An 18,530-nucleotide genomic window follows, 5' to 3' on the forward strand; every position below is an offset into this window, starting at 1 on the left:
TCACCCAGGCTGGAGTGCAGTGGTACAATCACAGCTCAGTGAAACCTCGACTTTCCAAGCTCAAGCAATCCTCCCCACCACAGCCTCCCAAGTAGCTGGAACTATAGGTGCACACGACTTTGCCTGACTAATTTTTGTATTTCTTATAGAGACAAGATTTCATCATGTTGCCACGCTGGTCTCAAACTCCTGGGCTCAAGGGATCCACCCATATGAGCCTCCCAAAGTGCTGCGATTACAGGCATGAGCCTGTAATGCCTGGCTGTTTTGTTTTGTTTTGTTTTAGAGATTCTGTCACCCAGGAGTGTAGTGGTGGGATCATAGCTCACTGCAGCTTTGAGCTCCTGGACTCAAGTGATCCTTCTGCCTTAACCTCCTGAGTATTTAGGACTACAGGCATGCACTACCATGCCCAGCTAAATTTTTTATTTTTATTTGGATAGAGATGAGATCTGACTACATTGCCCAGGCTGTTCTCAAACTCCTGGCCAGGCCTGGCCTCGAGCAATCTTTCTGTGTTGGCCTCCCAAAACACTGGGATTAGAGTCATGAGTCACTGTGCCCAGCCTTTACTAAGGATCTGTTGTATATGATAGTCATTTTTCATTTTCTACTTTCCAGATTCTCTGTCTTTACCTTTTAACAGTTTGACTATGATGAATCTTTGAGCTTATCTTACTCAGAGTTTGTTAAACCTCTTGAATATATAGATTACTGTTTTTCATCAAATGTGGGAAGTTTCGGCTATTATTTCTTCATATATTCTTTCTTCCCCTTTCTCTCTCTCTCATTTACTTCTGGGATTACCATTTTGCTATGTTGGCACACTTGAGGGTGTCCCACAGTCTCAGAGGCTCTGTTCATTTTTCTTCATTTTTTTTCTTTTCTGTCAGAGTGCATCTCAATTGATCTATATTCAAGTTCACTGATTACTTTTTGACAGCACAAATCTACTCTTGAGCTCCTCTAGTAAATTTTAGTAAATTCTTTATTTTTTTACTATACTTCTCAACTCCAGGATTTTATTTTTAGATGGGGTCTCATTCTGTCACCCAGGCTGGAATGCAGTGGCATGATCTCAGCTCACTGCAACCTCCGCCTCCTGGGTTCAAGCAATTCTTGTGCCTCAGCCTCCCAAGCAGCTGGGACTAGAGGCACTGCCACTATGCCCAGCTTATTTTTGTAATTTTGCAATTTTAGTAGAGATGGGGTTTCATGATGTTGGCCAGGCTCGTCTTGAACTCTTGACCTCAGGTGATCCATCTGCCTCGGCCTCCCAAAGTACTGGGATTACAGGCATGAGCCACCACGCCCAGCTCAGAAATTATTATCATTATTATTATTATTGAGACAAGGTCTGGCTCTTTTGCCCAGACTGGAGAGCTGTGGTACAATCTCACCACAACCTCCGCCTCCCAAACTCAGGTGATTCTTGTGCCTCAGCCTCCCAAGTAGCTGGGACTACAGGTGCATGCCAGCACACACAGCTAACATTTATATTTTCAGTAGGAATGGGGTTTCACCATGTTGGCCAGGCTGGTCTCAAACTCTTGACCTCAAGTGATCTGCCCACCTTGGCCTCCCAAATTGCTGGGATTACAGGTGGAGCCACTGCGTCCAGCAACTCCAGAATTTTAAAAATAATTGCTATATTTTTATTGATATCCTCTGCTTGATAAAACATTACTCTCATAATTTAATTCTTTAGATACAATTTCCTTTAGTGCTTTGAACATATTTATAATAGCTGATTTAAAGTCTTTGTCTAAGCCAAGCATGGTGGCTCACACCTGTAATTCCAGCACTTTGGGAGGCTGTGGTAGGTGGATAGATTGAGGCCAGGAGTTCAAGACCAGCCTGGCTTCAGGTAGAAATACCAGGTACAATTTGTTTTTCTTTGTGTAAATAAATAATACATCTGTTTATGCAGTGTTCTTTTAAGGAAGACAATTAAAATTCTTAACAGTAAACAGTTTCAAGAATTGTATGTCAGAGCCGGGTGGATCACTTAAGTTCAGAAATTAGACACCAGCCTGACCAACATGGCAAAACCCCGTCTCTATGAAAAATACAAAAGTTATCCGGGCGTAGAGGTGGGAACCTGTAATCCCAGCTACTCAGGAAGCTGAGGCAGGAGAATTGCTTGAACCCAGGAGAAAGAGGTTGCAGTGAACCAAGATCGCACCACTGCTCTCCAGCCTAGGTGACAGAGCGAGACTGTGTCAAAACATACATACATATATACATACAGCATAAATAAAAATAAAGCTTTTGTCTGGTAAATCCAATGTTTCAGTTTCCTTGGAGATAGTTTCTATCGACTGTTTTTTCACCCTGTGTATGGGCCATTTCTCATTTCTTTGGGTGTCTTAATATTTTGCTTTTGGCAAATGCCCATGGGGTAGAGCACACAGAGAGTCGGGTCAAACAAAAACAAGCCCTGAGAATGAAGCTTTTCAAGGGATTTCAAGACAAGTCAAAAATGACATTTCTTTGGGTACAGGGCTTCTCAAAGAGCTTCAAATCTGTGTTCAACTTCCAGTGACTTGTAAGCTGTTGATGTTCAGTTTCCATGGATGTGAGGCTGCTGGTTTTCAAGGCTGTCATGGAGCTAGGAAGAGAGCGATGGGATTAGGACAATTTCAAATGGCACAAAAATCATTGTTATTACCAAGATTCAGCCATGTTTCTCAAATAAATGCTCCAAGAATTGCTGCAAGCATTTGGTTTATTCCCAGTGGTTTCTTGTTTATACTTTATTTATTTATTTATTTATTTATTACAGAGTCTCGCTCTGTCACCCAGTCTGGAGTGCAATGGCGCAATCTCGGCTCACTGCAGCCTCCGCCTCCTGGGTTCAAGCGATTCTCCTGCCTCAGCCTCCCAAGTAGCTGGGATTACAGGCACACACTACCATGCCCTGCTAATTTTTGTATTTTTAGTAGAGACAGGGTTTCACCATGTTGGTCTTAAACTCCTGACCTCAAGTGATCCGCCTGCCTTGGCCTCCCAAAGTGCTGGGATTACAAGTGTGAAAACACGCCTCCAGTGTTTTCAAAAAGGTGATTTTGATGATTTTTGCCAGTGTTCTTGTTTCTTTTTTGGAGGAGCATATTTTTGGAGGTCCTTAGTTCACCATTCCTGAAGTGCTTTCCAAACTGTATCATTGTGAAATGAAATGGAGACTCACTATTTAAAGGAAAAATTGCCTTTTCCTTTTGTTTCCACTTCTTCATTTATCCCTCGTCCAAATGCTGAAGTTGTGCCTTGGGTTGCCATTACTTCATTGTAGTGGTTCTTACCCCAGCCAACAGCAAGCTCTTTTCTGTCTGATAAAATCATCTCTTTTCAGACTTTCATATATGGCTTCCCAGAAGCATCTGTGATTGTTGACATTGCCCTTCTTAGAAACCCTTTCCTCTTGGGCTTGCAAAAATTTTCTATGTCTCTCCTCCTACCTCTAATATTATTTCATCTATATTTCTTTTGGAAGAATCTTTTATTCTTTCTGTTCCTTTACCATTGGTATTTTCTAGAATTCTACCCTCAATTCTTATCTCTTTGTACACTGCCACTCACCTCCAGGCCAGGGAATAGTATTTATATCCAAAGATCAAACCAACATCAACATATTGATGTTTAAATTTTTTACTTTCAGTTCTTACAATCTAGACACAAACGCCTGACTTTTTACTGGACATCTCATAGCTGATAATACTTCCTAGCAAGTATTGAGACATATGAGGTTACAGACACTATGCCAGTTGGTTTATATGTATTATCCCTAATCTTTCTAATAATTTCGTATAATAGGTATTATTACCCATTTTTTACATATTCAAGATCAGTCTGCTAAAAAGCAGAAAAGCTAGGACTTGAACTCAAATTTTTTTTTTTTTTTTTTGAGACGGAGTCTCGCTCTTTCACCCGGGCTGGAGTGCAGTGGCACCATCTCGGCTCACTGCAGGCTCCGCCCCCCGGGGTTCACGCCATTCTCCTGCCTCAGCCTCCCGCGTAGCTGGGACTACAGGCGCCTGCCACCTCGCCCGGCTAATTTTTTTTGTATTTTTAGTAGAGACGGGGTTTCACCGTGTTAGCCAGGATGGTCTTGATCTCCTGACCTTGTGATCCGCCCGCCTCGGCCTCCCAAAGTGCTGGGATTACAGGCGTGAACCACCGCGCCCGGCCGATGAACTCAAAGTTGTTGCCTTCCAAACCTATGCAATTATCTCATCTATAAAATAGGAACAGGTCAGGCATGGTGGCTCACACCTGTAATCCCAGCACTTTGGGAGGCCTAGGCAGGTGGATCACTTGAGGTCAGAAGTTTGAGACCAGCCTGGCCAAACAGGTGAAACCCCATCTCTACTAAAAATACAAAAAATTAGCTAGGCGTGGTGGTGGGTACCTATAACCCCAGCTACTAGGGAGGCTGAGGCATGAGCATTGCTTGAACCCAGGAGGTGGAGGCTGCAGTGAGCCAAGATCGTGCCACTGTACTCCAGCGTGGGTGACAGCCAGACTCAGTCTCAAAAATAAAATAAAATAGGAACAATAGTGTAATACTACCCTTATGAGGATTAAATGAGTTAATACTTATAAAGCATTTAAAATGGTATCTGACCCATAGTAAAAATTTATACGTGTTAGCCGTATTATTATTATGGAATGCTGCCTCTCAACTTATCTCCCCATCTCTCTGCTTTCTCTACCCACCTGTCACCCTTCAAAATACTCTCTCCTTCTTGTGTTCCCAATTTTGGTCAATGATATAACCATATACTCTGCCACCCAAGAAAGACATATCAGAATTCGCTTTCACTTTTACTTCTCCTCCATCCCTCCACATTTAGTTGGTTGCCAAGTCTCATTGCGTCGTTCTTCAAGCTATCTCACCACCCCCAGCTCTCTAATTCAGGCTCCCATCATCAGGATTATTGCAATATCACGTAACTTGTCTCCCTCGGTCTCTCCTTCCTCAGCTCCATTCATTTAGCAAACAGTTTTCTATACCTATTATATATCAGGTATTCTTTCTAACACATGGATTTGATTATATCACTTCCTTACTTAAAGAACTTAAAAGAACAGTTCATTGCCTATTGGAAGTAAGCACAAAATCTTCAGTGTGGAGTTTAAAACACTACGCAATATTTTCCCTGTACTGCAATTCCATCCTTGCTTCCCACGAAACTTTTAAAACAATACCCTTGTGTTTTTGCCATACCAGACAACCAGTCATTCCCTTAAGACATCATGATGGTTCACCCTTCCATGCTTTGGCTTATGCAGTCCCATATGGCTGGAATTCCTTTCCTGCCTCCACCTCCACACTCTTCAATTTCCCACACAGCCTTGAAAATGCAGCTCAAGTGTTACCTCTCCTACAAAGCATCCCTCAGTGTCTACCCACCTGCAATACTGGGACACAATGATTCCCTCCTGTCTTCCCCACAGACCATTGTTCATACCCACGAAAAATGGGGTAGTCGTGTGGACTCCCTCCCTCAGTAAATCTGTGATAAAGGGAAGGATTCGTTCCTTACGTTTTTGTATCTTCAGCATCTAGCAGAATTCCTGACACAGATCACATTTTCAGTCAATTTTGCTTGCTTCTCTAATGATACAAAAAAAAGTGTCTATCTCTGGCGACGGAAATTGTGACTGCACAATGATAAAGGGTTTGGAGTGTGGTAGAACTGATTTTAAATAATAACGAAACATATTTAAATTTTCCTTAAACATTGTTGGTTATTTGAGAAATGACCAAGATTTTCCTAGCGGCCTGAAAGGCAGGGAAATGGGTGAGAAGATAAAATAGGCTTCAGCTTTCAGTGAGGAAAGGACTGGCTGTGCCTTACTTATATAATGTCTAAAACCAATAGGACAAACTCCACTTTAATTTTGATACTTTAGCCAAGAAAACACTCCAGAGGGCTGAAGAAGGGACCCGCCGGGGCTGCTGCTGAGCTGCGTCTTTGGTCTTCCGCCTTTTTGTGACTTGAGTTGGGCCCACAGTAACATCCATGTCAGCCATTTTGATTCATGACCAAACAATTCAATGAACTCTCGGTATTTTGGCAAAACAAGGAGCTTGAATAAACATGTTGACTTAAATGGATCAAAATAGATGGTTATTCTGGATAACTGACCACCCAGCTTCAGTCTTGCCCAGAAACAAACCTTATATTCTTCTCTTTGGCATTCTGACCCACACCTTCTGGAGATTCTCTGGTTGACTAAAAATAATTCTAATAAGTGGCAAAATTAATGTCTTTTTGGATTCCAAAATTAAAGAAAGAAAATCACTGTTTGAGTTCCAGGGAGTCAGTCTAGTTGCCTAGTATAAACCTCAGAAACAGTCATTCACTTGAGTTTCAAATAGAGAAATAATGTGGAAACTTCCCTTTGGGACTTCAACATTTTCCTTGCAGCATCAGAACGTGATGTAACTCTGTGTATTCATGTATTTCAAGCTTGTGAAGAGGACCGGTGCCATATCTGTGCTGTGACTTAAAACACGACCTGTTTCCTCGGCAAGCTGGTTTCCTTCAATGTTTGCTTTCTCACAGTGGTACCGATTTCTGCTCTTTCCATTTCCAAAAGTACTAAAAAGCCATTGATGGCACATGGAAATTTTTGAGAAACACATTTAGAAACCATTTGGCAGGATGTGTGCTTTCTGGGAGAACAAGCCTTCTTTCCCTGTTATTTTCCCTTTGGAACATTCACAGGAAAACAAGACCTCTGCTCTTTAAAGATCTTTTTTGTGTGTGATGGTGTAGTCCACACCTACAGAATCTTCCAAGGAATCACAATTAGGGCTTTAAAGATGTATTTAATCATAGTTTCCTCGTCTACATTGGCTTTCCACATAGGTGGGGTGGGTGTTACTGCTGACACAGACAGCCACATATGTGGTATTTCAGCGACACTGGCTGCCTGAGAAAACACTCCCTTTTGCCCTTCGCTGCTCCTTTTTATTCCAAAAGAGATTAGGCTTCCAGTGCACACAGCTAGGAGAGGTACTATAAGGCATAATCACCCACCCCTTCTCAAGAGAGCATATCTTGAAGGGGTAATACCACAAAGGAGAAACGGGGGAAACCAGTGCCACAGGTCCATTTTAGACGTATCATCATTGAGCTGATCCAACCTTATTTCTCAGACACTGATCTTCCTTTTCTCCCTGCCGCTGTAGAATCATTCATGATAATGTTGTATCTTGTTTGCAAAACATTTCATCTTAATCCTCTGGGAGAACACTTATTTGATACTGGATCAACAGTTGTCATGGAGATGATTCAAAACAGGAAGTTATCTTTATATTTTGTATTTGGATGAACGAATGACTGGACAACCATATTTAGCAATTATTAATAGAGAAAAATTTAAATGTTAATGGAGTTTACCCAAGGATAGTTGTTGCCTGGGAGGTTCTTGGTAAGTGCAACCGAAAGGGGTTTATAAAAAGAAGCAAAATTTTAGCGCTCAAAATCCACAAGAGCTTATAGAGATTTATCTAGAAGGCATGGGTCATGCTTACTTGTTTTATGTGCAGTCTTCAGGATGCTGGGAAAATCGAGATTTTACTTCTGAGTGGTGGCATCCTGTTTAAAATAAAGGTCCAAAGTAACATTCAACTGATTAATCAAGACAATTTGAGGCACTTAGTAGCCTTAGGGATCCAGAATCTTTCCATCTGTTTCTTCTGTCTTTAGACATTGTCTTGGCCAGAGTTTACTGAGCACACACTGACTATGTGTTCAGCCATGTACAAGGTCCTCTGGGAACCCACAAAGAAAGTGAAGAGTCTGTGTAATACGGACTCATGGCAAAAGGCACAAACATTAGTATATGCATAAACAATAACTGATTCACCACTATACCTGTACATGAGTGAAATGGGTACTAAGAGGTTATTTGATGGCAATAAATTCCAAGGATAATCAGTCGTTCATGATGAAATGTGAAAGTTAATTTTTTATACCAGCTTAAATCTTTTATTCTTGCTTAGGAGTTTCCTCCCTCCCAAGACAGCAAAAATGTTTATGATCTGTTTTACATCATTAACAATTCAAACATGAATTTATGAAATGGGTCTGCGTATCTATGGACAAAACTATTTTGCAAAAATGGTAAGAATTATTTAAATTTCTAAACAAAATGGGATGATCTCATGTTAGTACGATACCCATGCTGTCTGGGGATCAAAATGAAATCGCTCCCTGAAGAAGTATTTAAGAAAGCATAAGAGACGTCATCCCAAATTGCTGGTGTACCTATTTTGGACAGATGAATATTGCTTAAATGCCATTTTTAAAAGGCAGAAAGAGATAACAAAGTGTAAACATATTTATTTTTCCTTTAAGAAGGAAAAGCCCACTGTCTAGGGCTCTCCTCTCTAAGGGAAGCATCAAAAAGATTACGCAGTTCAGCCAAATTACATGCACCATATGCTTCGAACCTCAGGTTGTGACTATTTTGGTTTGATTTATTGCTTTGATTTCATAGGAATACACCCCTCTACTTGAAGGGCTTGTTAAATATTCTACCACTATTCTAAAGAATTAATTGAAACAAGAAAGGTCTCACATTATGCTAAGTGAACACTTCTTCGCTAATTTGCCAGATTGCCTTCCTCAAGCTCCAGAACGTGAAAAATGCCATCCTCGCCATAGTGACGTCACCAGGACATTGCTGGTTGCCCTTATGGGCTCCAGCTGGGTTTCTAGTTAACACCAGCCATGCACTCTAAATCAAGCATGTCGTCTTCTGGGGCAGAATAACATACTGCAAAAGGTTACTGTTGCCAAGAGTTTGTCCATGATGTAAAAATACACAGAGTGTTTATTGATTTTCATTCAGTATTTAAAAATGATTTATATGGAGTAATGATCACATCAGGTTTTCTCACGCACACAGCCTCAGAGGCAGCTGTCCAAAATCTTACCAGAAATGTGGCCTATTAGATCATCTGGGGTCATCTACTAGAAGTGTTGAATATAATTCCTGATGTTCCCAGAGAGGTGGGAGATTTTATATAAGACATTCAGGAAGGTCTTCCAATTCCAGCAGCTTGGGGCTTCTGAAACTAAACCAAGTCTAGTTTCTCTTCATGCTGGTGCTTCCTCAGCATCACTTGCTAATTTATACATCAGAGGGCAACACAGGGAAGGAAGGAGGACAGTGTTTCTGTGAGCTGATTGGTAGCAATTGGAGTGACGGTTCTTTGGGAGAGTATAGCAGTATGGACTCAGTTTAGCTTTGAATAAGTTTATCTATCTGGATGGTAAATCTTGACATTTATCAACTAAGAATAAAGTTGATACAACTTATTTTAGTTACTTTGCAAATTTTAAACATACACAAAAAAGACAAAATAGTATAAAGATCCATAGAACTAATCACTCAACTTCAAAAAATATCAATTTATAGACAATCTTATTTCATCTCTATCCTACTTACTAATCTCCACCTCACCCCGTAATATCTTTTGATGACTCTCGAAAATATGAAAACTCTTTCTTAACATACAATTATTTTTCCTAAAAATTTAAAAATTTTGACCAAATATTTAGTGCTCAAAAGTCTAATTTGTGTCATGTTAGGAATTTTTAAGTTTATCTGTTAGGACAATCCAAGTAAGTCCCACACCTTGCAATTGGTTAAGTTTCTTTTAATTCATAGGTTCTCTCTCATCTCTTTGCTTCTCTTCTCCTTATTCTCCCTCTTCTCCTCTTATTTGTTGAAAAAAACTGGGGCCGGGTGCAGTGGCTCACACCTGTAATCCCAGAACTTTGGGAGGCCGAGATGAGTGGATCACTTGAGGTCAGGAGTTCGAGACGTGAGCCAAGATTGTGCCACTGCACTCCAGCCCAGGTGACAGAGCAAGACTGTCTCAAACAAACAAACAAACAAAAAAAGGATCCTTTATTCTATAAAATTTCTCACAGTACACTTTTCTGATAACATCTCATGATATCATTTAGCATGTTCCGAGGTCATCTTATTTCCTACACATTGTCAGTTGGCTTTAGAGGATTGATCTGCATCAGGTTGGGTTTTTGGGGGCAAGACTACTGTATTAGTTTGTTAGGGCTGCCATAACCAAGTATCACAGACAGGGTGGCTTAAACAACAGAAATGAATTTTCTTACAATTCTTGAGGCTAGAAGTTCAAGATCAAGGAGTCTGCAGTGTTGATTTCTCCTGAGGGCTCTCTCCTTGGCTTGTACATGGCCATCTTCTCCCTGTGTCTTTACATGGTTCTCTCTCTGTACCTGTCCAAATTTCCTTATGATCTCACAATTAGGAGGGATTAGGGCCTACCACAATGACCTCATTTTAACTTAATTACCTCTTTAAAGGCCCTATCTCCATATACAGTCACATTCTGAGGTAGTGGGAGTTCGAAATTCACCATATGAACTTGGAAACGATTCGTCCCATAACACCTACTCTTGGATGGTGGTGTGTTTTTCCACCAAGAGGCACTAAATATCTCAGCGTCACTCTTTTTGTGGTTTTGGCAGCCCTGGATTTTCAGTCCCTAGATTCATTGATTTATCAGGTTTCCAAAGTGTTGATGTCCTAATTCTGTTGTTCCTTGTTTATTTTTTTAGCTGAATAAGTTTGATTCTTTTTGAAGTCATTTTATTTTCTATTTGGTTATGCAGTAATGTATTACAAAGGTGGAATTAATATTTCTTTCCTCTTATTTACCGTTTTCAAAATAATGAGTTGGTTTTAAAATAATGTGACCAGTTTGTTGTGTTTTTCGTAAAGTGACAGTATAGACTTGTGAATGTTCATGGATACATATGTGGATATGTATGTATGATGTATATTGATCCATTGCAGCTATTGCCCTTATTGTTCAAGTTGTCCAATTTTTTTGGCCAGCAAAAATCTCTCCAAGTTTGGCTCCTGAGTCCCTTAGACAGGACTGCAGTAGTCTCTGATGGCTTTCTTGCTGTCTGATATGGCAAGATGTTCTAGGTTCATCTTTTTCATTTCCTTCTCCAGATCCAGAATCAGCCATTTCTTCAAGAAGCGCCAATTTCTTTTAGGAGGAAAGGTATTTGAAGAATCTGAGTATTAGGAGACATCACAGCTACTGAGTTGATCTCCATGTCTAGGCCTTTACAGAGAATAGCACCAGAAAAAAATGCAAATGCACACGTACAGATAGACAAATAGACATATATAATCTTCCAATCAAATTCAGCGTTTGTTTTTCAGGTATTTTATGTGAACATCTGTGTTTTCTTTCTCCCACTCCAAGAATGCTGGTACTCAACCAAACCAGGAATGATTGAATAAGAACATTATATGATGGATCATTTATCCCACAATATACCCACAACAGAATCTGAGTAACACTATGAATGCCTCAACCAAGCTTTCTGCTGTTCTTTTTGTTCTCTGGATACACCACAGTAGAGATTTATACTCATTGGGTGGTTGAGGTGGGAGGATTGCTTGAGGCCAGGAGTTCCAGACAAGCCTGGGAAACATAAAGAGACTCTGTATCTACAAAAAAATTTTAAAAATTAGCTGGCTGTGGTGGTGCCTCCCTGTAATCTCAGCTACTTGGGAGGCTGTGGCAGGAAGATTGTTTGAGCCCAGGAGTTCAAGGCTAAAGTGAGCTATGATCACATCACTGCACTCTAGGCTGGGTGACAGAGCAAGATGCTGTCTCAAAACAGAAAAAGGAGATTTCTACTCAAATTATTATGCTTTAAATCTCTTGGAATAACTCTTCTCTGTGAATTAAACTATCAACTAGAAACATGTGGCTTTTTTTAAACAAACTAATATTTAAATTAATATATTTTATAACTAGGTAAGAAATGTACCTGGTTCCAAAGAAAAATCAAGGGTGTAACCAGCATTTCTCCATTTTTTTTTTCTTATTGCTGTCATTACCATATGGGTCTAATGCAGATTAAGAGATGGTGGTGTCCTGGTAGATTTGGAGGAGGTGATACTTGAATCATGTCTTACTGAACAGCTGCAAAGAGTGACTTTGGTTCTGGGAGAAACTGTCTTGAAGGTCCTAGCTCTGCTCAGTGAAGAAAACATTTGTTCTGCCACCCACCATGTAATTCATCCTTGAATTTTAATGAGTTAGCCTTTAGGCTGCTAGACAGAAACAAGCCACAGCATACTGCATAAACCCTGCCATCTTTACATATTGCTGTAGAAGCTAGAAACGAAAAGTTTTTATTGTCAAATGTGTGGTAATTGTGCTCCGAGGTAATTTATCTGAATGTGTGACGTTCCATTTCTAAAATAGCAGCATCTTGGAATCTAAATCCAGCACTTCTAGAAGCTAACTCCTACCAATACCTCAAGCTCAGGTGAACTTATTGAGCCTTCCTGATCCCTGTTCGAAGTTTAGACTTCCAGATATGTGTTGCCACTGCACCCTCTAAAATCCTCCCTGATGTTAACAGGCTTTGCATTCAGTTGTTAAACTTTGTTAAGTATCCAAACCCAGCATCGAGCATTGTATCAGCACAAATAGGTAATCCTGGCTGGACACCGTGGCTCACACCTGTAATCCCAGCATTTTGGGAGGCCAAGGTGGGCAGATCACTTGAAGGTCAGGAGTTCGAAACCAGCCTGGCTAACATGGTGAAACCCCATCTCTACTAAAAATTCAAAAATTAGCCGGGCATGGTGGTGGTGGGGAGGTGCCTGTAATCCCAGCTACTTGAGAAGCTGAGGCATGAGAGTCACTTGAACCCGGGAGGTGGAGGTTGCAGTGAGCCAAGATTGCACCACTACACTCCAGCCTGGACCACAGAGCAAGACTCTGTCTCAAAAAAACAAAGAAACAAAACAAAACAAAAAACGAATAGGTAATCCCTAAATATTGGTTAACTCAAAATTTCTATCACTGCATCCTAATATACTCGGGTAAAATTACCTATTTATGTATTCTCCCCATCAACCAGATGATAAGCTCTTTAGGGCAGGAATTGTGTCTTATTTTCTTGGTACCTTACTTGTCCATAGTTTGATGGAATAAAAAACATTAGTGATGCTGTTTGAAAATGAATTAGAATTACAAAGAATAAACATGAGCTGCTCTTAAGAAACATAAGTTTGAGTCAACATTTAAAGATAAAGTGATAACATACAAAACATCAACTTAATGCTTACCGCTATAGTCTGCCTTTTGTACCCTCAGACTCTATAAACATAATATAAATGTTTCTGTATATTTTATTCTGTGTTTTAATATCAGGCCTTTAAAGCAGTTAATTGCTTAGTTCATCTGGAATTAATTTTATTACATGCTATGAGGTATAGCTATAATTTTACTTTTTCCAAAAGGTTAGCCAGTTGCCCCAATTCCAATTTTTCTTGGATCCTATATCAAGGTGGCTTAACTCTTCTACAGAACAATTGGATAACCTGCTGATATGAACACCTGGCCTCTAACTTCAAGTGGGCCTTCCTTGTTTCCTCAAGACCCCTGCTCACTTCTCATTCCCATCACTCTCATCAGTTCTCTGTAGGACAGAATTTTTTTATAAGACTTCATAGACCACTGAATTATACCCTTAAAACGATTAAAACAGTAAAATTTGTTATATATCTTTTACCACAATTTTTTTAATAGCCAAAAAAAAGAAGACTCCATGGAGAACAAGGCCTTCAGGTTTAAACTTCATCAACTACCACCATAACCCCCTACCCCACACTTACATGTATAAGTGCATCCCTACCTACATATGCAGGCCAATCCTCTCTCCTTTTTAGTCTCTGGGAATGAATCACTGCTGACCCCAGAACATTGCTCCACAGCAGTAAGCCCTTCTCTAGATCAAGCTTCTTGAATCCTAAAAAAATTCTACTCTTGGCCCTTCATCTGCCTCTAGTTACTATTCACATTTTCTTTTTTTTTTTTTTTTTTTTTGAGACAGGGTCTCCCTCTGTTGCCAGGCTGGAGTGCAGTGGTGCAAACTCAGCTCACCACAACCTCCACCTCCTGGGTTCAAGCGATTCTTCTGCCTCAGCTTCCCGAGTAGCTGGGACTACAGGCGCGTGCCAACACGCCTGGCTAATTTTTGTATTTTTAGTAGAGACAGGGTTTCACCATGTTGGCCAGGATGGTCTCAATCCCCTGACCTTGTGATGCAACCACCTAGGCCTCCCAAAGTGCTGGGATTACAGGTGTGAGCCAACGTGCCTGGCCACATTTTCTTCCTTATCCAAATTTTTCAAAAACCATGGCATGTTTTGGTTTATTCCACTTCACCTCCCATTCATACCTCCCACCCATCCCTCTTTGCCTTCCCCTCCCTCTTCCCCTAAATTGTTCTAGTTGTTCTCTTCTCACCAAGTCTCAATGACTGGCTGTCTACTGAAGAAAGTAGACATCTTATTTCTTAATTGACATCTTATTTCACGGTGAACCTCAGCCCCCCAGGGTCTCTTCTGCTTCTGCTGTATCTTCTTTCATGGCTCTTCTTTTTACAATCAGAGTTTGAATTTCCTACAATTCTGCCCTTATTCCTGTGGTCTTTTCCCTTCTCATCCACTCACACATTTTCAAATACAACCTAAAAATGATGGCAGAAAAAGCTCTTCAGCACAGTATTTCCATCCAGCTTCATAAGTCTACCTCTACTTGTCACCGGTGATCCCACAGAAACCTGGAATCCACCTGAACTCATCATCTTCCCCATTAAGGGAGCTGCTTCTTCCATGCTGTGTCTGAGTTGATCTGCTTCTACTTATTCACTCAAACTAGAAAATTTGGAGTTGTCACTGCCTCCATCACTACTTTCATCCCTTCTGGTAAGTCCTGATAATTTTTCTCCTTAATAATTCTGGAATCTGTTCCTCCTCTCCACTTTGACTCCACTCCTCTAGGCCACCATCATTCTCCTGGGCTACCTGACAGATTCATGCCTGGTCATGCCCTGCTCACATCCATCTTCCATCCAAAATGTAAACCTGTCCTTGTCGCTTTGGGTACTATGTAAAGGGATGGGTGGACAAAATTTAAATTCCTTCCTGGCTTGCCTCCTCCTGTAAAGGTCAGAACTCAAGAATTAACTTGCTCCTGACTATGTCACTGTCTTCATCGGTCTCTGTACTGTTCATGATTGCACTTTGGCAGCACACTATGACACTCATTTGCATCAGTACACAATATTTCTCACTTCTGAACATTTGTCACTGAGGTCCGCTCTTCTTGAACCACTCCCCCACATCACTGCCCTTCCTTTCCCACCTAACTTCACTTTTCAGATTCCTCCACAGAGAGCCTCTGTGCCTTCCCTCCTCACCCGTGTTCTGGGTGACATGCGTAATACCCTGGCGTGGCTGCATCACTGCTCTGGCCATGTGTTTCGGAATTACCTATGTGTCCACTCTCCCCCTACACGAGGAGCAGTTTGATGGAAAGGACCATGCTGTAAAATTATTGATTTACTGACTGAATAAATGAATGGTCTTATTGAAAACTTTAACCCAAAGTAGTCAGAAAAGGGCATTTCCTTTTCATTGAACATGGAAGAGACCATTTGGAATAAAGTGAGTTCCAAGAAAAAGACAAATACTGAACAACTACTCTCCTTCTATTAATAATTTTAAAACACTCTTGCAGGGACTCTTGATGGTTTATAGTCATCAAATATCACATAGAGTCGCATGGCTCTTCCTCATCGCCAGGGAGATGAACAGTTGGGAAACCACACCAACCACAGACATAATGATGACACCAATGAGAAGCTATAAGCCACAGATAAGACATTCCCCATGACTGAAAGCTGAAATTTTACCAAATTCAAAATCTTTGAACTAGTTTGACCCCTACCAGGAAGATAGACATAAGACTTTTAACATAACTTGCCTGTTATTTTTTTTTCTGAAGTCTTCTGTTCAGTACATGAACTTTGCCTGGACCTAAAATCTTAGCTCATCTGTTTACTTGTAATTTGCAGTCCATGCTTTGACTTCATCACCATAAACCATTTTGTTAGGTCCAGGAGACCTCGGTAAACCTGGTCTCCTGAAACGTGCGGTAAGAGATACAGTTCTCTCCAAAATGCTAAGAAATTATAGATGACAGACCAGTGAATTGATAGTGCCTCTTTCTCACACACTTTAGATGTGTGTGAGATATTTGAGATGTATTTTTCATAATTTATGTGGAAAAGAATTTTCTGTAAAAGGTCATATTCTGAAATGAACTGATTTTTCCCCCAACTTGGCATCAAGTAATAGATTAGTAAGTTCTCTTCTTAAAATTCACAGTACAGTCTCTTGAGCTAGCTTTTCTTTCAAAAACAGTAGCTTTTCAAAGATCAATGACATCTGGTCTGTTTGCTCTCAGTGCTCCCTTCTGAGATGAAGAATATTCATTTGATAACGTTTGGCTCTGTGTCCCCACCCAAATCTCATCTCAAATTGTAATCCCCACATTTCAGGGGAGGGACCTGGTGGGAGGTGATTGGATCTTGGGGGCGGTTTCCTCCATGCTGTTCTTGTGATAGTGAGTTTTCATGAGATCTGATGGTTTAAAAGTTTGACACTTCCCCCTGCCCCTTCTGCCACCATGTAAGGTATGCCTTGCTTCTCCTTAGCCTTCTGCCACGATTGTAAGTTTCCTGAGGCCTCCCCAGCCATGCAAAACTGTGCACCAATTAAACCTCTTTCTTTATAAATTACCCCATCTCAGGTCATTCTTTACAGCCATGTGAAAATGAACTAACACATCATTCATTTACAAAGACTGACTGATGTGCATCCTGCATTTCTCCCTTGTGACACCTACTATGATTGCAATTAAATGATCAATCATGTATTAGGCTGTTTCTGTCCTATCTCCCCAATAGAAGGTAAAGAAAGCAGGAACTATGTTTGTCTTGTTCACTTCTGAATCCCAGGCCTAGCACAGTGCCTGGTACATAGTTGGCACTTGAATGAATATATCAGCACCAACTATCTTTGTGGCTACAGGGGTAACAACTACAGGAGCTCTGTACTGACCTGACTACAGCAGCAGCTTCCTGAGAACCCTGCTCCCCCACTGCCCAGATAAAGGAGAGGTGAGGGTGGGAGGAATAGGTTTGGGAAAGGAAGTGGGAAGACAGTTTTTACTGAACAGACCTAAAGGCCAAAGTAAGAATGGGCACTAATTATCTCAGAAAAATCACAGTACTTTGGTACTTAATGCTTATGGAAATCCCTCCAATGTGCCAGGCACTGAACAGTCTTAAAAACAGAAAACTGTCCAGATTTATGGATGTTTTGAGGAAAACAACTCCAAGAAAAAAAAAGCATGCATTTATGTACCAATATGGTTTAAAATAGTGGCTGACATTAAGTCTGTGCTAGTTTAACAACTGGTTTTGGCAGTATTTCTTATGAAATAAAACAGGCAATTTTCTACACACCACCCAACTAACGCAAAATACAGGCACACCTTACACCTTTCTGAATAAACAAAAAGCCCTGTTTATTCAGGTCAATGAATATTTCTTTAGCACAGAAAGTCCTAATTGCAATTTTTTTTCAATTTAGGAGCCCTAACTACTAACATTCCTGTTGACTATTGCTGTTTCTCCCATAGTAAGTTGATAGTGCCACTGAAATAATGAAACAAATATATCTGTTAAAATTCATATTGTTAGCTAAAAATGATCAGTATAAATATTCAGTAAAGAAATCTTATACCATATTGATATCCTTCAAAAGTAGAACAAAAAGTCCGAGAGATGGAAAAGACAAAAGAAATAAGAAAATAAGAGATTAAAATGTATAATATCTAACTAATAAAATATCCAGAAAGAGGTCAGAGAAAACAAGGAAATCAATTTTTTAATCATTATTTAAGTACAAATAGTTTTCATTTTTACCAAATAGAACACTTTTACATGTACATAATAGTGTGCTTTTCTCCGTTTTAATGAAATAATTTAGATACATGTAGATAATACATGTAAATAACACTAAAATGCTTATTAAAATGTTAATCCCCTTCTCTCCCTGCTCCAATGTTCTCTTCCCCCAAAGCAAGCACTTTTAGCCCATTTGGTTCTAGTACTGTATTTAACCCAATACTTATACTCGATAAAGCTCCTTCTGGAGCCCCCAATTTGCTTGTTCCTGTTTGAATTGAAAGTTCCCTAGGCTCCTGCATAGCCACGTTCCTAGTCCTTTAACACTGCCTTAGGAATTCCCTTTGCCTGTCACCTTTGTTGGGTACCTTGGTTCCTGGACTGGGCTCCTTTTTCTTTGTTTTACCTGCTTGTCCTGCTAGATAACATTCTTCAGCTGCCTCTTGGGGGGAAAAAAAAAGCTTGGAGGTATATTTTTTGAGTACATAAATGCCTGAAAATTTATTTTCTACCTTCCTACTTGCTCGTTGGCTGGGTATAAAATTCTAGGTTAAAAGTCATCTTCTATCAACTATGGAAGTCATTGCCCCAGTGTCTTCTAGAGTCCAGCATTGTGTCAAGAAATGTGATACCATATTGATTCCTGATCCTCTGTAAATATTC

At 40.3% G+C, this 18,530-nt stretch overlaps 1 protein-coding gene and 1 long non-coding RNA gene across 3 annotated transcripts in view; both read right to left on the reverse strand.

Annotated features, from left to right (window-relative positions):
* Positions 1 to 18,530, reverse strand: part of SPMIP2 (sperm microtubule inner protein 2) — a 143,968-nt gene that overhangs the window by 37,703 nt on the left and 87,735 nt on the right. The window lies entirely within an intron of this gene.
* Positions 2,572 to 10,270, reverse strand: LOC129481191 (uncharacterized). The gene is made up of 3 exons (XR_010120587.1): positions 10,161 to 10,270; positions 7,547 to 7,610; positions 2,572 to 2,611 (listed from the first exon to the last, which is right to left on the reverse strand). It is a non-coding gene; the product is annotated as an uncharacterized lncRNA (long non-coding RNA).

The sequence above is a fragment of the Symphalangus syndactylus genome, chromosome 4, assembly GCF_028878055.3.
Source record: "Symphalangus syndactylus isolate Jambi chromosome 4, NHGRI_mSymSyn1-v2.1_pri, whole genome shotgun sequence".
NCBI classification, from domain to species: domain Eukaryota; kingdom Metazoa; phylum Chordata; class Mammalia; order Primates; family Hylobatidae; genus Symphalangus; species Symphalangus syndactylus.